Source organism: Larus michahellis, chromosome 5, assembly GCF_964199755.1.
Source record: "Larus michahellis chromosome 5, bLarMic1.1, whole genome shotgun sequence".
NCBI lineage: Eukaryota > Metazoa > Chordata > Aves > Charadriiformes > Laridae > Larus > Larus michahellis.
The window spans coordinates 71,289,872-71,315,326 of record NC_133900.1 but is presented as its reverse complement, the minus strand read 5'-3'; the positions used below and the strand labels follow the sequence as shown (position 1 = coordinate 71,315,326).

Here is a 25,455-nt window from a genome sequence, read left to right as displayed (position 1 = left end):
TAATTAAGAAAAGGGTTATTCTTATAGACTAGTTTCTGGGTTAAGACAGTAGGCATATCTTTCTTAAGGGAAGTGAAAAATTGAAAACATGTCTGATTTGTGTCCCTCAGACTGTTAGCATGCAAGATCTGCGAGTTTGTGTAAGGGGCGGGGGGGCATCTGCAAGGATCTGACAAACAGATTTGCAAGCGCGTCAATGAGTTCAACCTCCCTCTGCTTCTCCTCTTTAATGCGGGTGACCACCTTGACTCTGGAAGACAGTTAATGCTCCATACTCCAATATCTGCAGGTGGAGTCTGGGTATTAGAGATGACGGCAGCTCCCGACAGAGGAGCCATCGCACGTAACTCAGCAACTAGCATTTGGCTGTTCCAGATCTAACTTTCATCTGATTAAAAAAAAACAACGCACATACAAAAAGCCCACTACTTTTTTAACTAAGCAACTTTATAAATGCTAAATATTTTCAGCTGTGAGGGCAGCTTTTTGAGACCTCAGATGAGCATATTACATCAGTGGTATTTTTATGTGCAATAGATTTTCCTGTTTGCTTATAAAAATATTTGGGAGTAGCAGTTTTTAGTCATATAGCTAATTTATAGTGTGTATAAGTGTGTATAAGTCTCCTGTCAGCTCTGTCAGTAAGAGATGGATAGGGTCAAATATTTGGGGGCTTTTTTAGAAAATTAATGTGGGGTTGAGTAAAAAGGCTGGGAGTTGCCTTTTTTTTTTTTTTTTTTTTTTTTTTTTTTTTTTTTTTTTTTTTTTTTTTTTTTTTTTTTTTTTTTTTTAAGAAAACCATCACCAGAACAAATGTACCCGTCTGGATCATCTCTTCAAGTTGGCTTTCAAACAGGATTTATTTCTGATTCACGAGCACGCTCTATTTCTCATTTATTCCTCTGGCTGCTCATGTGAAAAAGAACAGACACAAATACTGGGAAGATGTGACCCCTTCCCTGGGCCGAAAATCAAGGCAAATGCCCAGCAAAGGGCAGGAGAGCTGCAGGTTGGCTCACATTCCCAGCACGTTCATGGTGGCTCCCTACCCAGGTCCAGCACCAGATAGGTCCAGTGGAGAGATGGCAATTTTGCCTTGCTGATGGGGGCATCGCGCAAAAACATGACTGGTATTGACCGGGCTGGTACTGAAGGGGGAAGCATTCAACCCTCTGCAGGTTCTTGGATCATTATATGGCAATTAAAATATCTCCCACCATGTAAAAACGCGCCATCAGTTAACAGGACACTCTGACTCATTAAATATAGCCTTGCCAAAATCGTTTCTCAGGGTGTTCCAGTTTCTTGCTTGGGTCATGATGTTAAATCATTACTTGCACTCAAAATCTATGAGCCAGCTACTCGCCGGTTGAATAGACCCATAAACACAGCTGTGCTGGCGGCTGCTTTTTAGAAGGTTTTTCTCCAAGCATTTGGCTTGACTTTTAAAAATAGCCTGTTTCTTTTGTGCAGTTTCTCATCTCCAAGGCATGACCCCCTTGTTGAAATCTGATTGTGAAATAAGACTTTCCTGTTCACCTGCTAGCAGCGGGATGCTCTCTGTATGAGACGGGTGTAAAAGCACAGTATTTCATTTGTGGTGTTGGGAGAATTGACGCTGCCGTGAGGTGTCTCTGTCTCCTCTGCTTGCCTGTCTCTTCCCAGGGGAAGGTGCCATTTACATTTGTTTAGAGTGGGTTTTTTTGACCACTTGCACTGCAAATGGCTGTGTGAGGTGGGCAGGCGTGGGGATGTGTATATTAATATTTACACCTCCCTCAAAATGCTCCAATGCTAGATGCGAGTTTCTTCACATTTATAAACGAAATAACCTTTTAGCTGTAGGCCTCCGTTTCATATAACTGCTCCACTTACAAGGAACCAGAAGGAAAAGAAGTTTTGTCTCACCTGAGCCCAGGTTATTTTTTTCCTGGCAGGTTTCAGTAGAATCACACGAAGTCTTTTGGTGGTATGACACCAAATATTTGCAGCTTGCGCCTCAGGTTTCCAAGTTTATTTAGCCTACTGGACATTGGTTTTGTTCAGAGTAATTTCTGTAACCAGCAGTTTTCACTTACATTTACTAACTATGCTGTGGTGCTTAGGGGAAAACAAAACAAAACAAAAAGTAGGTAGCAGACAATTTGTTCATTTAAATTAATATAATTTTATTATTTATATCAGAAGTTGCGATTCTCTGCTAACGCCTCTGGAGCAGGTTGGCTCATCCACACAACATGTGTCCCAGGTCTTCTTTAGCACCTGTGATGACCCTCCTAGTCCAAAGGCATGATTATGATTTCTCATATGATTTTTGTTAGCTGTGAGCTCCTGAAGTGTAGCAGAGGGGTGTGATGAAACTGAGGGCGTGCGTTTGGCTGAAGCGTGGAGTCACACAGGGACACCTGTGGGTGCAGGGATCCTCTTGGAAGGCTGCGCTGCATCATCCCAGGCCACCACACCTGGCACGGGCTAGTCCATTTTGTCTATGCCTGGAGCCACATCTGGGCTTTGTTCAGGAATAGCTGTTTGGTTCTGTCCAAAAGAGGACCCAAAAGCAAGCATTGATGCGGTGCGGATGCTCAGCAGACCAGGACAGAGGATGACCTGGGGAACTGCGCTGTCACATGGTGCAGAGCGCATGGGACTGCCCTGAGCTGCTCCAGGCATCAAAGTGGGCAGAGGGTGTTACCAGCTGGGGCAATGGAAAGGATACATGTGCCCTCTTCTGCTCTCTCGCAGGCTGAAGGGAGGTGCAGCGCAGGCAGCGGTCCAGCCCTTCCTCCACTGTGAATCTCCTCCACCTTCCCCTTGTAGGAATAAATGTAATTCTCAGGAATAAATGTGATTCTACTTCAGAAGGGAGTGTCTGCAGCTTGTCCACAAGAGACAAGTGCTAAGTAGGGGGTTATGTGCTTATGTTATGGCTTTTTGAGGGTTTTTTTTAAACACAACATAGTTTTGATGGAGATCTCACAGTTTCAGTTAAACTTTCATGTCCAGGATGTGATTTCTGGGCCAAACCAAGAGAAAAAAAATGCTCCAAAGCAGACAGGAGGGCAGAGAACCCACCTGAGATGTGAGACCCCCAGGAGCAACCTGTGCCCTGGCTATATCAGCTGGAGCTCTTGCATGCCACTCTGCCACCTAACTGCAATGTACTCATTTTCCCCAAACCACATCTCTGGCTGTTGGTTCCTCTTTCTGAGCTAAGAACTGACACCAGGGTTTGTAAAACATTGTCCTCCCAGCTTGACAGGCACTTAGAGAAACTCCTGACAGGTAGTGATGGGTTCCCTTTGCTCCTATTATAAATTTTCCCTGCTTTCATGCTGTTCCCTATTTTCTTTGATAAGCCCCTCCCTCTAAATGTGTAGTTATGGTCTTTTCTGTCTGTGCAGTTAAGCAAGGCTGGATTTCCCTGTTCTGATGAGAAATAAGAGCATTGTTTGGTATTAAACAACACGGTTGTTTTGGTGCTTTTGCTGCTTTTGAGAGTAAGAACATCAGAAACAAAGCCCTGTAATGGGATAATAAATAAACTGGGTTTTCCCTTCGCTGAAATAAATGCACAGTAGTATGCAGTATGTTAGCTGTCAGGGGTTTCCAAACCACCAGGCATACAACTAGTGGGATTGTTCCCTTATACATCCTTATTAAAGGGCATTGTCTAGACTTCAGATTTCTGCCTGTCCTAGGTGTTTCTTGCTTGTTTTATTAGAAGGTCAGCTCTTTCTGAATATGTCTCCTTTGTTACTATTGCCTTAAAATTAAGCACTGTTATAAAGAGCAACTGAAAGATGGAAAAAGATAAGAGAAAAACAATTTATCCTTCAAACCATTATGTTCCTCTGTGCATTGTCCTCTTTCTAGAGAAGGAAGGAAAGCAGCTCTCTCTGGAGACAACGCTTCTACTAATGAACTGAAAATAGTAAAACCAGCAGCCAGGATTTTCCACACATCTCCCCATTCCACAACTCCAAAAATCCATTTTTTTCTCTCTCTGCTGTAGGCCACACTTTTAGATGTTTTCATTCCTTCTCCTCTGACATTCCCGTAACTTTACATTTCTATCTGTAGTGTATGTAAGGAAGCCTAAATTTAGTGGTTTTGATGACAGTAGGACTGGTTTAGGGACTAGGTTAATTTAAAAATGTTATATGCTTAATGAAATGAAAGCGTAGCATAGTCTCAGAAATTTGATATTTACTCAGTGTTAGAATGTAACTGTGTATGTTTTGCATAATTTTTTTATAAGGTTTCTGTGAGTTGGCCATATAATGATTAAAGTTTGTGTCTGACAGACAGAAATTTTTTTTTTGTATGTTGTCATTTTAAGACAAGGGTTATTTAAAGTCAGACCTCCCCAGGCCAATATCTGGGCACTTATACAGTCTTCAAAGGCTCTTGAACATGCCTAGTTCCTACTTATCTCAGTGTGAATTTGACAGACAAGGGCTGGAGGATCTAACATCATTATAACCGGCTGATCTATGAATAGCAGAACTTATTAAGTCTGGTTTTCTATAGTATCGCCGTAGGAATGCAGAGCGATTCCAGCTCCATCCCATGTCCCCAGCCTCTCCCATCCTCCCACCCTTTGCATTCTTCCATTGTTTGTTTCTGCACCCCCTTCCTGCAGGCTGGGTGGCTGCTGGGGACCATGGATGCCCTCACCCGCAGGTCACACAGCCCTGCTGGACACTGCTTCTCGGTGGGGAAGGGGTGGAAAACTCGGCTCTAACTGCCTCTGCCTTGGTTACATACAAATTTAATCTCTGAGAGTTAGCCCTGACTTTCCTAAAGCTACGTGAGCTCTGAGACCTCTCTCCAGGCCAGCAGCTCCAGAAGTGGTGGACAGGGAGAAGGGGGCTGGCAGACACAGCAGGGTTCGGACACCCGGGGTGGGGCATGGGGCCGTTTTTTAGGAAACCAGATTGGGAACACCGCACGTTCAGCAAAACCAGGAAGAGTGTGCAAGTGCTAGGATGTGCAAACAGGGAAATCAACTCCCGGGCAAAGACAAAGAGTCTATTTATTGCCTGTTTGCTCAGTTACAGCAGCAAATGCTGTTTGTCTTCTGTGCTGAAATGCACGCCCTCCCCTTCCAAATTTTACAGTAGTTTATACCTGTGAGTTGTGAGTGTCACAGCAGCTTTGCTTCTGGAGCACCTGTGGCTAAACTGGAGTGGCTTTAGCCGTTGAACCATGAGCTACTGCTGGACTTTGTTCGCTTTGACGTGCTGACCTTTGGCCAGAGGAGGTAGGAGAGAAGCTGGTTGCTCTTGGCGAAACACGATCACAGTGTACCCAGGGAGGAACCTTTCGTAAAGTGCCCTTTAACCAGCTCCAGTCGTCGTTAGGGGTTGTAATGGTTTAGGCTCTGGTGAAAGTTTCAGTAAAAGAGCACAAGGTCTGTCCTGCTGTTTCTCCGTGACCTACCAAGTCCCCGGCTGAGGTCTCGGAGCAGCAGGCAGCTGGGTGCTGGGAACGCGACGGTGACACCAGGCACGAGACGGCTTAGTGAGGCACAAGCCTACTGCAGCTGGCCAGCTGAGGAGCCATCTGTAGGTTAGTAACCCTGCCCTGCGGCGGTATTGTGATCGTGGTTATATTTCCTATGGTATTTAGCAGGGATGCAGGCTGTGTCGGAGGGAGCCTGGTCAGTGAGGCACCAGTTTCAGTCTCCTGGGCATTTACTAGCAGGCATCTACCTCTTGGCAGGTGCCCCAAAACACAGTGTAGGCAGTTATAGAGGTGGTGGTGATGGAAAAGCTTTGTTTCAGAGAAATCTGTCTTCCTAGTCACTAAATGCAAGAGGCTGTCTTATGCCTTAGATGTGAAGGTTGTTCTTTCATGGTGCTGACTGGGCTCGGAGTACAACTGAGTGTCTCTGCTAGAAACGGGCACTCATTGCCGAGGCTTCTGTTCTTCCAGGTTGCAAGTGTCCTCCTGCGCCACCGAGGTGTACACGGCATGCACAGCAACCGTCACGCTGTACTCCACGATTGTTCTTTTAATGTTATATTTAATCTTCTGAGGCGATCAATAACAGACCAGAAGTAAATCTTTTCACATGTATAAAATGATCTTTTGGGGAGTAAATGCACAAACTCAAAATGTCAATTTTTTTCCTCTCTGAAATGATGTAGCTCAGTGACTGCATGAGGAAATGACTTCTGCTTTGTTGGAATCATCAGTGTACTTAGGAAATTATGTGCAAGGCACTTTGTATATGCTTAGGTTTCATTTTTGACAATAATTTTTCCCAAAAGTATTGAGAGTTTCCAAAGCAAAGCAGTCTAAAGCCTCAGTATAACCTTACTACTCTTCATTGGTCGTGTGGCACATCTTCAGAAAAAGATTTTATTCATTTACAAAGGCCAAAGATCAAAACAAGGGAACCCTCACTGCCTGATGCTTTATTTGTATTTTCTGGGATGTGCTGTCTTGTACATACCACCAGTTTCATCCCGTGAATCATATGAGAAGTCAAATTAAATCCCTGGTGTAACATTGTTCGTGTCAAACATGATGATGTGGCACCACGAGTGAATTAACTTCTTTCAGATAAACTTGTACAGCCACAAAATTTCAATCGTCTCTTCACATACGCCCCTAAATATAAACAGAGCAAATAATTCCTTATACAGATAGAATATTCAGACTTCAGGGGTGCTGTGGAAGTCTAAGACAGGTGAAGGACAGGTGACAACCTGGTTGTTGCCATATTAATCTGCGTACTAGACAGCAATATATTACATTTTCATATTCAGAGAGTCTGTGCTAAATATGTACTGTTGAGTCAAATGGGGTTAGACTGTGACAGACGGCACAAAAATGTCTTCCTTTTTCTTTTGGAATAATCTCCAGCAAGGCAGCAGGAAGGGCAATGTCCTCAAACGTAGGTCTCTGCATACCTCCACTGGTGCTCTGGAGACAGCACAGAACCCTAAAAAGGTCAGATTTCAACCATTTTAGCTGCACGGAGACTGTAGAAGCTTTTTCTCTGGATATTTGGTAATTTAGATATTACCATTAAAACGCAACCTATATGTATCCCCACCAATTAAATGCGCTTCCATTAGGAGTTTACCTTGCATTTTTTGAGAAGGGTAAAGTCACCAACCTTTCAAAGTTCCTGAGACGACTTTAACTGTTTTTTACAAAAAAAGGGAGTATTTCTGCAGGATTACGGTCATTTGTCACCTGGTTAACCCACTGACAAGCTGCAATTTCCTGTTTAATTGCAGATGCCTCCTTGCAAACAGATAACGTCTCAGGTGCATGTGAGCATTATTTATGCCCAACAGTTGAGGACAGTAGTTCCCATCGGTTACATCTCTGCTAACAAATACAACATGCTGAGGTCTCTTCCCTGCACCCAAAGGCAGCACAGCAGACGATGTTTTATCTGAATTCTTCTCCTTCCCCCTCCAAAACAAGATGGTCTTGCCAATAGTGCCTACCCTGGGCGGTCCCAGGGTCTACATGCATCCACCTTGCAGAAGAGAAGAAATGTGAGAGATAAATAGGGCAGAGCTGAGAGCGTGGATACCGCTCAGAAGAGCTCATTCTTGTGTCTCCAACCCCTCCTGTAGCCCAAGTAAAAGGATCTTCATGTCTCGGGACCTTTTCATGCAGATTCTGAGTCTGAACTCAAGGATTTGGTTATTGCCAGTTTGGAAATGTCCTCTTGAAAATACCAACCTTCCCCTAGAAATAGGAGGCGTGGAGCTTAGGTGTGTCCTGAATGAGATATATCTCCTGCTTAGGCTTTGTGAGTGGCTCAAGAGTGACGGATCCTAGGTCATTGCAGAAACATTTTCTTTCCCGAGGAAGGGAAAGAGCAATTTAACTAATGGATTTAATAATCGCAGCCATTCAGACCATTCTTCTCATTCCTAAACATTTCAGCTATTATGGTCCTTGAAATCACAGACACTTTGCCTGGTTTATCTTGTCAGATATCTGTAGAGGTAAATTATGTCAACAGCGCTCTGAGGTCTTTCTTTGAGAGAGAAGTGTTTTATAGCAGAAGTGTAGTCCGGTAAAAAAAAAAATCACCTTCCTGTGATTACAGAGAGCTGCCCATTAACACAGCCCTTGAGCACTTTCAAGTTTAATTAGGCTGCCTCTACCCCGACAGGGTGACCTGGAGCAGCCCTGGCCATCAAGGGGACGATGCCCCAGAGCCCCGCACCGGTGGTGAGCCCCAGCCCAGGTGCATCCGTAGAGGTGAAAGTGCCTTTTTACTATTTGAGCGTGTTTGGTTACGGTGGGTGATTTAACCACAGGGTTGCAAAATTCATACCAAGAGCGGCTTATGTTACATTTGTGTTTCTGCACCGTGCAAGTGGCCGGGTATAGACATAGCTCTAGGGCTTGCCTGTGCTGTGGATAACGTCTGGTGGAATAACAGGGAAATCCATCCCGTTTCCCCTGCTGTAGAAGCACATCTTAGACTGGCAGCATAGTTTAAATCGGCCCCAAACCAGAGCAAGCTGCAGTGGCTCGGGAGCAGCGTGTACCAGAATACAACACCGGCCGCTGAGAAGCAAACTCGGCAAAAGGCAGGTTTGCAGCCCAAATCCTTCCTGCCCGTAGCGAAGGTTGGCAGGGGAGGGGAGCAGAGAGGATGCAAACCCCAGCGGAGGAGGAGCCAGGGCGCTGGGCTGAGGTTAAGTAAGGCGAGAGCATGTGATGGCACAGGCAAATCCGCACTGGCCCGCGGGGACAAAGTGCGCCAAGCCGAGGCAGGGCAATGGGCCAAGAGGTGTGACCCCGCTCCCGACTCACGGCAGCACTCACCACCGAGGGGTGACTCGGTCACAGCAGCTTTTCACAGGTGAAGTCCCGTCCCAGGTATTCTGGCAGCATAGGACTGGTATAAAGCTTCATCTGCTTAACAGGGACTTCTTTGGTAATGACGCCTTTTCTGTGCATGGTGGGTCAGACTCTGCCGACACCATCAGAAGCTGCTTTTTCTAATCCTGATGATAAATCAGTGTTCTGAGACATGGAAGTTGTGAACGTGTAATAAAACATAATGTAAGAGACACCAGGGTTAATGGATACAGTACACTCCCCTGCAGCTCATTCAGTCTCTAAATTTTTCCTTCATGTTAGTGGGAGGCAGAAAAATAAATTTGTCTTCCTGAAGGAAACTGTGTCATGTCCCTTATCTGATAACTTCTTTTTACAAACAGTTTCCGAGTGACGCTTACTGTCTTATCCTCAATAAGACATGAAGAACTAAAATAGAAAAACTTCTGCCCCAACCAGAGATGATGCCTGTTGGCTGGAGGACAAGGTCTTTCACTTAATATTCTTATATTCTACTGTGACCTGTGAAAAGGCAGAGCAATTGCTGGAAGAGACGGTTAGGTGTGCTGACCACGCTCAGTTTCATACCTTGATTCTGGAAGCCTATATATAGGTTTGGAGGTCTTAATCCTCCCTCTTGTGAACATGTATCACAAAATGCTGTGATTCTCTCCTTTGCAAAAAGGGCCCAGAGGGAACCAGCAAAAATATTATTTGCTGGGAACCTTTTAACTATCAAAATTGTTTGGTACATGGTTAGCTTGTGCTGGCTGCCTGTCCCTGCTAGCCACACACGGTGGCCACCGGGTGCCTTTCAGTGACCCATGGAGCTCACACTACCACGCTGGGCCTCCCTCCGTGGGTCCCCCAGTACCTTCAACCTTTCAGTACCTGCAGCACTAAAATTCACTGGCTGCATCCAAACTTATAAAGAGTAACAGTTTGCTATTCTACCCTCTGATCTCTCTGGATGGGTCGGTGAGCTCCTTGGTGTTACAGAAAAGTTCTTGTCTACCCCACTGCGAATTCTCATCAGCTTCTCCAGAGCGGGAGCTGTGCTGTGAAACTAGCTTCTGCAGGCTTCAAAAGAAATCTTTCCCCTGTTTTCCCATGAATTTGCTCAACGCTGGCGATTTGACAAGTGCTTTAAGCCAGCAATGCTGGCAGATGGACAGGTCCCACCTTCTTCTTCCCCTCTGCCAGCCCAGGTGTTCGGTAGCGTGTGCGCAGGGTGCAGCCACAGAAAGGCTTGTGGCAGCACGAGAGGAGGCTGCACAGGGTGGCTGTGGGAAGGATGGAGTGGGACCTTACGTTGGCAGCACCAGCCTAACATGTCTGTGAATCCGTGGTGTGAAACACTGGTCTTGAGTAGCTGCATCAGCCTAGTCAGGGCTAAACCTTTTTCCCATAGTGTTTTATTTACCCATGGACTAGAAAGCAATCATCGTATTAACCTCCCTTGTAGATATGTCTATCCAGAACCCACCCTGTATTTATTTTAATGGAAAGCAAACATGCCACAGAAATGTAATGGTAATGGTTGTGGCTATATAAAAAACCCTTAGGTTTTGCTGGTTTCCTCCCTTTTTTTACGTGCAAATTAAAATCTGTTGCACTCCATGGGTTTATTTAGTATCTATCTTCTCACATTTTGGAACCTAAAACCTGCTTTCAGGTTTAAATGAAAGCACAAAATTACACGTGGGGAAACTGAGCCTACTCTCCAGGGTGGTCATCTGTGCTGACTTTCATTGCAGAATGACAATTAAAGTGTTTGCTAAAAATAAAACAAAAACTTTGTCTAGTGACCATTAAGGTTATCAGGGCAACTCTCGCTGCCCGTTAACCAGAGAAGCCTAAGATAAAAAAAAAACAAACACAAAAAAAAACAAAACAAAAAAAAAAGCAAAAGGGGAAAGCCCAGGGTGTCCTTGGCCAAATTTCCCCCTGGTGGGACTCCACCTTCAGGGCTGTGACTTTGTCCTCTCCATGCTGGGATGGGAGATGCAGCTGAGGCTGGCGGAGCAGAAAGGGAGTCCACCTTTCCAAGGGCGTCGATTGGAAATCCTCCATCAAAGCACTGAAGTAGGTTATGCATGGAAAAGGCTTTGGTGTGAGAGAACTTGGAAAGCTGTTGCCTCCAAGTGTCTACCTGGGTGCCTGAATACCTCTGAGACATCTCTTGAGACGACACAGTAAAGCCATTTTGAGATACATAATTATATGTGTGTTTGTTGTATACTATCCATCCGTGAAGAAACAAGAGTTTTGTGGTACAGACTGTATGTTCTCTGAAGGATCTCTCTGGTTTTTGGTCTGCAATAACTTATGAAAGTCAGGAAATGACGAATTGTGCTGTATTAACTCACGTTGTGTAAGAACAGGTGTAAAATGACATGTTATTCATTTAAATAAAGTGGTGTTGTCTCTTTAAACATTCAAATAGGCAATAAAATGGTTCTACAAACATGTGGGAACCTGTTCCACCAAACAGAAAGTGGTTTTGTTAAAAAGAGAAGGAAAAGAAAGAAAAGGGGAAAAAAGGCTGTTTGTTACATTATGAGATCCTAATTTTTGTGGCTGTATTGTGGCTGAGGACAGGCCTATATGTGAATATGCTGATAAACTGTAAAGACTTTCTGAGATTAAGATCAGGGACCTTGCAGGACACTCTTAAATTAATGTGTCCTTTTGGTGAAATATTTTACTTGGCAGATTCCCTTCTCATTCCGCTACAATCTCTCAGTAGTTTTTGAAGACCAAATATAACAGTAAAAGCCAACCCACCACTCAGTCCTTACTCTCCCTTTCACTTGCTCTCGTGTCTGCACTGTCACAAGATGCCAAGCTGCTGACCTGAAATACCTCCTGAAAGCCAGTTTCCTACCACGATCGTCAAAAATACTCAGTCTCCTCCAGAGAATAACCCCACCCCAATAAAATGATGAGCCTGTGATCAGCCTCTGGATTTCCCAAAGCATTTGGATTTGATCTTTGTCAAAATCTTGGAGAGCAGAACCAACGCTTTATTGGTGCTTGTCCTCGCGTGGAGGAGCCCAGTGCACCCGATCAGCAGAGGCCAGATTGTGTGTCTGTGTGTAGAAGACAGCCAGCCGAGGGGAAGCACTTCATCTCCTTGGAAGCCTATTCTGTGTCAGGGAGCAGGTCCCCGTCCAATAGGTATTAGCACGTTCCAGTGAATCTCACTCTTTTTCTTCAAATGTCCAGCCTTTTCTATCACTGTATTCAGGAAAACGGTTATTTAGGAAAAACCTTACATGTGTAATCCCACTACAGGACAGAATAAGAGGCTGGATCCAGGCTGGATGAGGCTTTGAGCAGCCTGGTCTAGTGGGAGGTGTCCCTGCCCAGGGCAGGGGGGTTGGAACTAGATGGTCTTTAAGGTCCCTTCTAACCCGAACCATTCTGTGATTCTGTGAAATGGAAGGTCTGTAGGAAACACAGGCATGGACTGGTCTGGATGGACTCTTCTCTGCGCCGTCGTCTTTCACATCTCTTAGCATCTGTGCCCTGCTTAGCTGTCAATCATCAAACGGAGGAAACAACTAAATACTTAAGGTATTATTGTAACAGATGGTGACACTCCATTGTTGCAGTCAAGCTGTACGTTAGGAGAGATGTGTTTGTATCCTTCCACCAGCGCTGTGGATGCTGCATGAGGAGAGGAGTGTGTGTGCGTGTACAGAACCCGTCTTCCCTGCTGCTCAGATGACTCTGCCCTTAGCACTTTCCCACTCTGCCGTAGGTGTATCCCTCTCCTGATGCCAGAGTCATCATAAAGAGGCATATAAAAAGTCATGTAATCGTTATGAACGCGGTGCGCTTGAAGCTGACGGGAAGCAGGTGCCTATTGCAAGGGAAGGCTTGGGGACACGCTTGCACTATTCTGCCCAACTTTGTTAGGTTCCCTACAAAAGCACAGCCTGCGGGACAAATAACGGGTTTTCAAATTCTGCCACTGGGGATGCTAACACCTCAGAATACCCTGCAGCAGCTTGATGTGCTGATGTTCATTGCCCTAAACGATAACGGTGGCATAGCTTGGAAACCAATAACAAGCTGGAGCTAAAAGTGAAAGTATAAAATGAAAGTCAAGGGTTTGAATGGCCCCCCTACATGAGCCTAATTGACATGGTATACTGAAGAGCCTTCAAAAGTTGAGCCCATTGGCTCACTAGCATCAGTGCTTTTTCATTCCGCTTACGCCAGAATAGTCTTCCCTGTGCATTCAAGTGCATACACGATTGCAGCTGATAGGATTGGCTTTACAAGGCTTATGGTTAAAAGTTTAGTTTGTTTTCCAACAGAAAAATGCAAAGTAAAGAGAAGGATACTGACTTAAAAAAATTAATCTGGTGGAGGGGGGGTTTGCGAGCTTATAGCAGCTAAATACTTTACACTTACTTCCCTATGTAAATCAGCAGCATTGAGGCACGGATCTGATTTTGGCAGAATCTCCTAGATTTTATTACCGGATTTGAGACTGATTCCTTCCATAGTCTTGGGCAAACCCCACCTAATTTCCATGCTGCAACTTCCTTGCCAGCAGAGCAGTACCTGCTTCTCTGCATGAGTTAACATTTGCAGAGAGGAGTTCTGAAGATGAAAGACTTGTACAGTAGTCGGGCTGCAAGCATTTTGGGATAAGGATCCGGGCTGCAGGTGTGTTTGTACAGCGCCTAACACACCACGGCCACAGTACTGTGGATAAACAAGTGTAAAAAGCCAGAACAGGGTGATTGCCATCACCCTTTGGGTTTGCGGTATAAGTAGAACGGCTATCCTTCCTGTTTGCTCTCAGAAACCGCCAAAAAGACGCTTCTTTTGCCTGTCTCTGCCATCCTCCACATTTCTCTCTCTAACTTGGAGCCTTCTAATTTTAGAGCTCTTATCTCTACACCCGTTGACTCCCCTACCCCTCTTCTCTATTGACCAGCTGCTGACTCTGCAGCACAAGGATGTCTCTAAGTTCTACATGCCCAGATTAAACCACTCGGAGGGCAAGAACAAATGATTATGAAGCACCATCTGGTACAAACTGACAGTGCTTCCTCTGCAGAATCCAGCCCTCTGCACACTTTGTCATGGAGAGGTGATGACACTTCATCCACGCTAGGGTGCCCTGAAGTTGCTGCCTGTGTGCTGCTTGTGGACCAGGCTTCACTTTTTGGAAAAAAACGAGAAAGAAGAAAGGAACGGCTATGCCAGTAGAAAAAAAAAAAAGAAAACTGTGAAAGGACTGAAAGCTGTAGTTGTTTTGCTTCTGCAATACGCTGTTTTCTTTTCACCTTCTCCGGGCAGTGTCTTTTCCCAGAAATTAGTTATTTCCCTAAGGCATGCCCTGCTCCCTCTTCTCCCACCGGCCATTTGTTCACGCTGCTTGCTGACCGGGAAATCCATCATCCAAAGAGTGTTTCGGTGCAGTTCCTCCTCTTGGCTGCTCGAGAAGGTGTGTTGTTTGCTTTGCCTAAGTGCTCCCGGGGCCTAATGCTCCGTTGTTATGTACAGACCATTTCTGCTGTCATGAATCATGTTTTACCACCCCTGTGCTTTTACTCCTGCACCAGGCTCTTTTTTTTTTTTCTTTCAAGCAAACACGTTTGAGTTTCCGTGTTTGCCGCTGAAACGGTGCACGCCGGGTACACAGCACAAGCTGAGTTATTCATACCGTCCCGAGATCAGTAAACCTACCTCTCGCTCGCTCTCATTTTGTACAACTAAAGGTAAATTGATTCAGCACAGCCTGAAATAATTTTGCCGGGTGCATATAATGAAAAAAAAAAAGAGGTTTCACTGGTAAAAACCTCATGCCGTCAAGCAAAATATGCCCTTTTCTTATCTTATCTGTTGTGAGTAACTCAAGATATTTGCACAACGCCTTGTGCTAGGAAAGAGTTGTTTGTACATGTTTCACTCCCTTTTTTCCAAGTTTTGAATTTTGAATGAAATCTTTCTCTCCAAATTCCTCCTCCCTGCAAAAATGTCACGGTTTCTCTTTCCTGTGCTTCCCTGAAGGTTGGACCCAGCCCTCCCTCCAACGATCCCTTCATTGCAGATGGTTTTCTATTAATCTTCAAACCGCTTTGGAGAGCTCTCTGCGTCTGGCAGCTCTAACATCCCCTCTCCCTCCCGTCCCACCCACTTAGCCTCAGCCTAAGAGCCCTTAACAAATGACTCCCAAGGAATTTAAATGGCTAACGCTCGCTGGCCAATAAAGAGATGCATAAACTCTATAACCAGGTTACACGGCTCTTGCCATTAGGAAGAAAGGTTGGTCGGGCAAAGGCGTGAGTCCTCTTAACCTGTCGCACTTCGATCGCGGGACCAGAGAGGTAAGGGAAATCTTGTTTGCTCTGTAGGGACTTTTATCTGGTCTTCATTTATCAGGGAGTTGAGACCGAAAGTATGTCATTGTCAAGGTGCCGGGTTTGGGTTTTGCCTTCCTTTAGAGGGTCCTGAAGGGTTGCTTGAGAAGGAAGCAACTACTTCTATGCTTGAACTACGAGTTCGACATGTGAATATTTAAAAGAATTTGCGTAGCAAATAGCAAAGCAAATGTCAGAACAGTGAAAACTAAACCTTTGATATTTTAAAAAGAGGAAAACAAATAAAATTGTGTCTCAGAGATATTTTTTCTACTATCTTAAATTAATGAAGTGAAAGGCAGCCATGTACAACGTCCTTATGTTGTGTTTTCAATTGGGTTGTCTCTGCCATTTTCTGTTTGTGCTGGCTGGTATTTTGCTCTGTTTTTTCAAGAGATTGACATAAAAACCAAGCTTTAATAAGTGTGTTGTCAGCTTTAGGTATAGAATTTGGGGCCTGTAGATTGACAGTGGCTAGGAAGGTTGAGCAATATATATGCAATTATTATTAATACAAATGAATCTGTATAACTTGTTCTGCATACTGAATATTTGATAGCCTTTTCAGAGAATCAAGTTCTGATATTATTCTATTCACATTCTTTTAAAGTAGCATGTGAAACATTTAAGGCTTGTATATGACATAGGACACGTGATGTTAATCTCTTCACCCTTATTTATTTATTCATTTATTGCTTTATTGGGGTCAGTGCTGATAACAACAGTGAAGTTTGAACTTAAATCCGGAAAAAATCAGTTGAATCTAAAACTTTAAAAAAAAAAAAGGACATGTAGTTGTTGTAAGTAAGGTTCAATTAAAACCAATTACAAAGTGGTCCATTCACATGTTGGACCAGATACCAGATGCAGCAGTTGTGTATAATGGTGTCTTGTCCTGAGCTAGGTGGGATTGAAGCCGTGCTTCAAAATGTGTGTGTAAAGTGCTCCTTTGCACACCCAGGCTTGCCATGGATGACAGCCAGTGCTTGTGTGAGGGATGTCACAGCACAAGGTTACTGCCATCCCTTGCAACGCTCCATGGCCTGACAGGCTGGGCTGCAGAAAGGGCGTCTTTGTCGATCGTATTATCACAGCTGATCTCTGGAGGCCTTCACACCCGACACAGTCCATGGTGGGGCATGTTGGTGTTAGCTGATGATGTTGCACCAAAGACCTTGACAGTGTCTGAAAGAGTTGAGAGAGCTTTTTAGTTAAATGAACACAATTAGTCTAACAGAACTGCAAAACATGTCCTTTTTGCTCGTCAAGACAAGGCTATATGACTGTCTATCAAGAGCTGGTTGTAATGTTGTTGGTTTGATTATTTTTCCATGGGTTTCTCATATAGCTCTGCACTGTATAACTGAGATTCGATAATGTGTTGGATAAAAATGAATAAAGTTAACAAAGGAGGAGCCATTTTGCTACTCTCTTATTCAACTCTGCATTTCAACTCCATTATTTGCTGAAGAAATGATACTGAATCAAATGTTGCTTGTCTTCTTTCTTCAGCTTTTAATTAAAAAAAAAAATAATAATCCCGTTAAGGTCAGCAAAAGCTGAATTTCAAATGACATCTGTCTCAAAAGCCACTCCTTTTCTGAAATGCACAGAAATTTCATTTCCAAACCATAGGTATTTCCAACTGAGCTGTAATTTCAGTAGACTTAAATTATCTTGAATTAACCCAGCACAGGAATGGTGCCTCCTGAGAGAGTCCCTGCCTTGGTTAAACATTTTTTTTTAAATTTATAATATTAAACCTAGGCACAGGTAACAAGTGCTGGATAAATCTCTTCCTTGTACTTGTACACCTCGTTTCTCAATTTCAATCCAAGGTTCATAGGTTTGTACAAACTTCTTCGATCAGAGGTCAGGTACAAATTGCTGCACTTTGCAGCTCCTTTCTGCCGATATGACAGAATTTCACAGCAAAGACGATTGCCTTTCATCCCCCTCTCCTCCACACACGGGCAACGCCAGGCAGTTAAAAGAGCGATATGTACAAGTCAGCCATTGGTACCTGAGTTTAATAAATAACTAACTGGGTTTCAGTGGTGCAAGGTGCATATTATAAAAGGGGTCAAATGTCAGTGCACAAAGAGAAAAAAAAAAACAACACCCAGTCACTGACTAAGCCAAATGCTTTGAGTTTAATGTACTTTCAGCAGCAAACGTTCACATCCCAACTGCGGTTTGCTTTATGCTGATTTTCATTTCTGTGACCTGAGGGGGAGGGAACACGTTGGGCCACTTTCAGGCTTCCCTGAAATCTCTGCCTCCTGCTGAAAGCAGGTTGGGCCCCCGTTGGTGCAGCATTCACGTGGTGGACACAAAACTGACAATGTTGCAATGAAAATAGTGCATAAGATTAGGGTGAGCTGAAAAGTCTGAAGCTATTTTTATGAAATTAACTAAGCGAGTAGACTTTGTATGAACAGGCAGGATGTTCACTCTGGGATCCAACACATTCACTCTGGGATCTCCAGAAGAGTTACCTGAAAAAGTTAGATCAGAAAGGCTGAAAAAAGCTGTAGTTTATGAACTTTTTTAGATACTCTGGGTTGCACTGTAGAGTGGAACGTGTTGCTGTAATGTTTACATAGACGGATGGATGGACAGAGTGCTCTGCATTACAATAACAAAGAAAAATCACAAGCACATGAATGCATATCCCGACTCCACAGAGTTCAGCAAAGCCTTTCACAGACATTTTCAATGATCAAATTAAATCACCATGTTCATATATAAGGTTTTTCTTCGAAGAGGCAAGTGAAATAGGTGAATATCTTATCTTTCTTGTGTAATAATTAACAGGTGAGTCTAGTCGTGGTTTTGTTTTTCAGTTGCAGAAGATAGTTTTTCCTGTCTTTCTTCTGGCAAAAGCTTGCGAGCTCCTAGTCCACATTGAATTGAAGACTTCTTGCTTTCCTAGAAAGAATACTTGTTAAAGCTGACAGTTAATGAGGAGGACACACTTGTCACTACCAGCATGTCTGCAGAGAACACTGTTTAATTGCATTCATGGTAAACAAATGCAGCAAAAAGTTTCCCATCAAGTACAGCTCATCCAGAATAGGAAGGACTTGTTACATACCGAGTCACTACATTGCACTTTATTTATATGTCACGCATTTTCCTGTCTGACCGTGGTAATAATAGACTTTGTTGACAAGATTGAAATATGGGAATCTGGAGAGAAGAGTTGTGTTGTTTCCTGATTTGAAAGCTGATAAGCATGATTACACAAGTCATCTCTCATCTTCTCAGCTTTCCTCAACATGTGGCTTCAATATCTTGCAGGATAATAACTTCAGCCTCAACCAGCAACTGGTTCTATCAAAATAGCTGAGTTACAGGATTACTTTGAGTTCGACTGGGTAAAAGATGGAGCTGGGGCAAATGGTGCAACACACGGGTTACACAACTTGTTGGGACAAAGTTCCTAATGACTCGCAGCAAAGTGCACGATAAAATAAGGGAGGAGACTGGGTTTCACTTACCCAAACTTCCTTCAGAAGTGGTTTAAGCCAAGGTGGCTGGTTTGGCACTGCAGTAGTGTAAAAACACTCAAGAAACACACATTTCATTGACAGAATTCACATTGCAGAAGCAGCGAAAATAGCAACCACATTGGTAGGATGCTTTAGGTGTTGGTGGTGCTTTGTCACATCACTAACTTTTTCATCAGCATCACTTCATTCTCGACATGGGAAACTCAGATATGCATGGATGAAATTTTCACTTGTGATCATCAAAAATGCAATGGCAAGAAGTAAAGTGCCAGGCTCAGGAAAGTTTTCTCACTTTATTATTTGAGATATCATCATCATTGAATACTGTCTTTGCAGTTTCTAGGCCAGGAGGTCAGGTCGTTGAGGGACCTCCGTCCTGGGAACGTTCACTGCTGGGCACTGGTAGTGCTTATGGATAATACTTTGACAGCCTTTGCAGGATCACACTCCAAGTTAAATACGCCTTAGAAGGATGCCGAGAGGGTTGATAACAAAATAGGCAGGAAGTTTGCACAATGCAAGGTGACTTTATTTTGTAGGGAGATCATAATTTCAGCTCCATTTTTTAAATTGTGTATAAAATTCTTGTGAGGTAAGATTAATATGGCTAAGGGAACTGGTATAATATGGCTAAGAGAATTAGACCGGTGGTTGTTATTGTTCTTAATGATATTAAGATGAAATTAAGAAGTTTAACCTTCAAATCCTAGTCTGAAGTTGTAGCCAATTGTTGACTGTACAAATTCACTGTTCAGTTATCTCATTAGCATTCAAGTTTTAACCTGGGAAATTCCAGGATGTTGATTTACAGAATAATTTCAGGTGTTTTCCTCCTAAAAAGGAGCAAGGAGTAAAAGAACAGATTTATAGTAATTTTGTTACAGCTTTTTAAGCCAAATACTACTTTTGATTGGTGCGTGGAGGACGTAACCAGTCCCTGCAAAACTTTTAAGGCAGGATTTTCAGTAATGCTCATCACTTGCTTAAATATATCCCTATAGAAGCCATTAGAGTCCTATAACTGATGTCAGGGGTAGTAGTGGTAGATGCTGAATACTGTTGGAAATATCGCCCTTAATTTTCTGTTTCCTCATATTCCTTCTTTGAAGAGAACACAACCAAAAAACGAAGCCAGCAGTTTTTGGTGTGTTTTAAATGGAACCGACCATTTTTAATGTGCTTAGGCCACTTAGGACGAATTTAAGCAGCTGAGAATTGTGCACGGACCCTCTCTGCAGTAGCTTCACCCTGAAAACTGCTTTTCAGGCCCAGAGCATTAATTTGTCCCATACAAGGGGAACATGACTCACTGACCAGAATAAAATTGAAGTTTAAGCTTGAAATATGAACTCTCCCACCGAAATCAGTGGCCAGACCCCTGATGATAGGTTAGGATCCCGAGGGTCACCATTAGCAGAAGTGGGAATTTCAGCAGCTAGCTTGGGGATTTAGTAGGTCGGTCTTGTCCTACCCCTTAGGTACTTTATGCTGTTTCTCTTTGCATTTAAGCGTAGTACTTCTAGTGGGCGGAGAGCCACCGTTGTACGTGTTCATGCCTGAACATACGTGGGAAATCATAGAATCACAGAATGGTTTGGGTTGGAAGGGACCGCAAAGATCATCTAGTTCTAAACCGCCTGCCGCGGGCAGGGACACCTCCCACTAGACCAGGTTGCTCAAAGCCCCATCCAGCCTGGCCTTGAACATTTCTAGGGATGGGGCATCCACAATTTCTCTGGGCAACCTGTGTCAGTGTCTCACCACCCTCACAGTAAAGAATTTCTTCCTAATATCTAATCTAAATCTCCCCTCTTTCAGTTTGAAACCATTACCCCTTGTCCTATCACTACGGTCCCTGATAAAGAGTCCCTCCCCATCCTTCCTGTAGGCCCCCTTTAGGTACTGAAAGGCCACTATAAGGTCTCCCCGGAGCCTTCTCTTCTCCAGGCTGAACAACCCCAACTCTCTCAGCCTGTCCTCATAGCAGAGGTGTTCCAGCCCTCCGATCACCTTCGTGGCCCTCCGCTGGACCCGTTCCAACAGGTCCATGTCCTTCTAGTGCTGAGGACTCCAGAGCTGGACGCAGGACTCCAGAGCTGGACGCAGTACTCCAGGTGGGGTCTCACCAGAGCAGAGTAGAGGGGCAGAATCCCCTCCCTCGCCCTGCTGGCCACGCGTCTTTTGATGCAGCCCAGGATGCAGTTGGCTTTCTGGGCTGCAAATGCTGCTGTATATGCGTCTTCTTGGGCACCATGCAGCACCTGAGCCAAAAGGTTTCTCCCAGGTGACCCTAAGCTGGAGATGGACAAGTTTGATTGCATTATTTCAGGCACATGCATGATGATGAGAATATGCAGTGCTTTAGCGGTGCTGGCAGCAGGGTGGCTTGCAGAGCAGACAGACATGTCGTTGCCAATAGTGAGTGCTGATCTGATCTATGAGATTACTCTCCTGAGCTGCTCATCATAAGCTAGTGATCAAGTCTCTTGCCAGCCGTACGTTCCTGTCCCTTCTGGTCTGCTGACGCAGTTCACCACTTTCTCCACAGAGTTTTGCCAAAAACGATCCCGATTAAGAAAATACACCTTTTCAAATTGTTTAACCCAGCCTGGGGCAACTTCTTTGCCCAGTTCAGCTGCAGGTAAAGTGGAGTGTCTGACACACTGCAGACATTTGCATGGTCTGTTGGCCTCAAGTATTGCTTTCTTTGTTAAAAGTCTGATGACATCATCCATCCCTAGTAACTTTCCCTTTCCTGTGTGAAAGGCTTTCAGAAAAGGCCCCTGGCCGAAAAGCCGTGTGGGAACGTTGCGCTCTCTCCTGCACTGACCCACCACAACATCCAACTTCAGATGTTTGCGTTTCGGTAGTGACAACAGGTTGGGAACCAAGCTGTGGTCCATCTCCTGTCGAAAACCACACTGTTGAAAAACAAGCTAGCCTTTGACACTTGAAATATAAATTAATTTGGAGCCAGGCAAAGCCTTTGCATGGATTTTTCCCCAAAGATCGGATCCTTTTTTCCACCGCACCTGCTGCCTGCCTGGCCTCTGCCCGTGCTGTGCACGGAGAGGAGCCAAGGGCAACACTTCCAGCAGGATGTCCCCTGAGCTGATTGCAAACAGAGGGTGAAGCCTTTGGCCAGGAAGCACATGGGGATGGCAGCGAACACTTGCGGGACTGGTGTCTACATTATGCACGTTCGTAAAAGAGGTGGGACTTTCTGTTCCGCCATTAGTTTGGGAAGGAGTAAACAGCCCCAAAGACACTGGCTTTGTTCATCTCATTTATGCAAATAAATCGTAAGAAAGGTGTGACAGCCTTGCCAAGAAAAAGAAAACGGATGTGTAATGGTACCGTAGTTACCTCTAAAAGGGGAGGTAACTTGCACGTTACACTTGAAGCTACCTTATTTCGAATGGACGTGGCCACTGCATTTTCCTGCTCAAACGATAAATCTGTAAACAGGCAAACTGGGTTTTCGGCAGGAGCGCTTCTGTGGATATCTGATGTTTGTGATAAAGTTATACAGTTGTTATTAGTAAGCTGCTGTTGTTGTTGTATACATTTTATGTGTCTAAAGTTGCTGTGAGAAAAGAATCAGCTTTTAAAAATAAAGACCTTTAACGGCAACCTGCTCGACGTCAGCAGCAGGATTACCATTTGCCCTTATTATTTCAACTAAAAAACTAGGAAGGTCACATTTAAACCAGTAGCTGTTATTCCCCTCTGTCGACAGGGTGTATTTAGTTAAAATTTCAGCGACCTCTGCAGCAGCTGTGGCTTAAAATGCAAAACTGTGGTGGTTTCTTGAAGCAAGCAGGCGGTGTGGTGTCGGTGGAGGGACGCTGTGACAGCTCAGCAGGAGTTTGTACGGCCCAGGGTCTGCAGCTGGGGTGTCCCCTCTCCTGCTGCCTGCCGCGGTGCCGGCACCCATCCCCGTGCTATGGGACTGCCAGTGGCTGTGTCACCCGCAGAAGGACACATGATGCCTCTAAGCCCATGTAACACAAAACTTGGAGGGATGAATTAAGCACAAACATAAACAAACCCATTTTATAGGAGCACGTGAGTGGAGTGGACACGCGGTTGCCACCACAAGGACACCGGCTGTGTCCCTGTGTTTGTAAAAGCCTGCCTAGCACTGGACCAGCCCGGGGATAAGATGTACATGGACTGCGGGCATTGCGTTCTCCCCGGGGCCCCGAGCTGCCTTTGCCCTGGCACGAGGGACATCGGCGTTTTGCCCCACATTGTTGTTAATCGAGGTGTGGTATTTCTGTTTAATAAAAGATCTGCCCCAGTTAATCAGCCTGCTCACAGTGTGCTTTAGGTCAGTCACGGCCAACACAGTAAGTTTTCCACTTAATATTCTGAGCTGCGATGCAAAAAAAAAAAAAAAAGATACATTAAAAAGAAGGTAATTAATATTTAGGGCAAGAACTATTTACACCCGCCCCATTGGCAGCAGGGAAGGAGTTTCGTAAGAAAGGGGAAGTGAAATTTTGAATGGTTTCAGTGAAACGTGTACATCTGAGGGTTCACCTGCGCAAGGGAGAGTCCCTGGAGCAGAGACGCTGAACCAAAGGGCTCGCGAGCCTGGCTCCCGGTGGGCTGGCAGCAGGAGGCATCCATCTAACGGGGCGCTGAAAAATCAAGCAGGCTTTACCTTTTTCTGAAAAGAAAAGAAGCCAGTCTTGTTTCACTCCTGATAATTAGTCATTTAAAACCTAGTTGTCTCCAAAGCACAACCTTTCTCATTAGGAATTAATATTTTTCTTTTATTAATATTATTATTAATTTTCTTTTTATTATTATTAAGAAAATTATTAATAATTTTCTTTTCTTTTTTTATGAATCTTTGTCATGAAGATCAGGTGTACCTTCCTCCTCAGAGACTACAAATCAAGCACTTATATTTCACAAGACACTACATTTTAGTGTAGCTTAATCTGTTGCCTCTTCTAGCATTAATCGCACTTGTTGGATGTACTGAAATCAGTCTGGCTTTATTAAGCCCACTAAACCCACAGTTATTAGCTCGTGCCCCACGGGCACCTACAAAACACGGTAGGACGTTTTCATAACCAGTTTATTGTGGGCTGAAAAAATGCACCACTAGGACTGAACACTTTGGAAATAGGTAATTTTGAAAACAATTTTCTTGACAGTGATTGTGTTTTGACGTGAATAGATTTGGTTGTGCTGGCAGCCCGTTTTGTAAGGCAGTAACAACAGGAGAAGAGAGGTCTCAGACCAGACATGCCTGTGTTTTTTTTCTCATCAAGGTAGATGATATCTGAACTTGGTGAAGGTGTTGATTGTGTCATGTGGCAATGAATGTTGTTAAGTGCGTATTTAGGTGCATCAAGTAGGACTACATGGGCTCTGTAATTGTCTTAGGTAGTATATACTTATGAAACCTAGCTCTGTGGAGCTGCACAGAAAAAGTTAAACACATTTGATCATGAATCGTGATTTGCAATAAATCACATAGGGATAAAATGCATTTTAGGTTCACAAAGAGTTTTTAATTATTCACTATCACAAACCATGTATGGTAGTGGTTGCCGCAAAGGTGGCCATCAGCACTTAGCAGCAGCGTCAAGTACAACTTCCAGTACTAAAAATCATCCTGATGGTGCCACGCAAAGTGCTGGAGAACATGCCAATTCCTGGACGGCCACCAAATTACCTGCTGGTTTCTGGTGGGCAGGGGAGGCTTTCTCTACCTCTCCTCTCTCCACAGTCCCGGTGTCCATCTGTAGCTTTCCAGACTCTAGCCCCAGCGACTGAGCCCTGCAGATAACAGAATATAGAGACTTTTATTTTGTAAGTTGACCTGAAACTGACGGTACTGACTCATTTCTAAACTCACCCAAACCTGGGGCGATAAGCAGTTCACTTGCCAACAGGTGGCCCATGTAAAGGTAACGATTATTCCCCAGTAAGGTGTTTGTTTAACAAGCTTTGCTTTCATTCAGGGAAAGGTGAAATCCCATTTTTAGGAACAAATTGGCAAGTGAAAACTGAAAATGTTTTTATCATCTGCCTTAATTTTTTTTAATTATATCAAACAATTCCCAGGAGTAAAGTGAAAATGTCTGACTGTGACACATTGAAAAGGGTGAACATTTGAATCTGACAAAACGTGTTTATCAACAACATTTTAAAGCAAGAAGCTATGAAAACTGATGCACTTCCATGAAAGACCTGGCTTCAAAGAAATTATGTTTTCTAAAGTATTGCCTAGGCATCAGCATCACTATTACTGCCCTCCATCTTCTCTGCCTCCCTCTCTGATCTCCATATTTTTAAAGGGAAGTGGCTCAGAAGTGGCAGCGTGTAACACCCGTGGCCCAAACACTTGCAGGATCAGGTCCTACCGCAGACCGAGGCTCAGAGGTCTGGTTTCCCAGTCCCAAACCCATTTAGGAGCTGAACCAGGCACAGTGGTGTTTGCCCTGGCTGGCGCAAAGGCACCTCTAGATACAGCCCAGCATAATTCTGGGCAGCTCAGGAGCTTTACTGCAAAATATCCAATGTGCTAACGTTACTAGGGTTTACACAGGTTTTTTGGACCACACAAATCAGACTTAGGTGCGTAAATTTTCTGCCCATATTCCTGTGGACTTGGGCCTACTGTACTAGTGAAAGACCTGTCTGCAAGGTAACCAACGCACTGAAAATGGCCAAATCGCTCTAACGAAGGGTATATATCAGAGTCC

The 25,455-nt window shown here is 44.2% G+C and overlaps 1 protein-coding gene across 6 annotated transcripts in view; it reads left to right on the top strand.

The window, feature by feature from the left end:
• RBM47 (RNA binding motif protein 47) overlaps positions 1 to 25,455 on the top strand; it is an 80,524-nt gene that overhangs the window by 44,366 nt on the left and 10,703 nt on the right. Inside the window, exon 1 of one of the 6 annotated variants that reach the window (XM_074587865.1) lies at positions 14,856 to 15,179. The exons of the other annotated variants lie outside the window; for them this stretch is intronic. The gene's annotated coding sequence lies outside the window, so the exon portion shown is untranslated. Of the gene's footprint in view, positions 1 to 14,855; positions 15,180 to 25,455 lie in introns of those variants that run through there. 6 annotated transcript variants of the gene reach the window in all.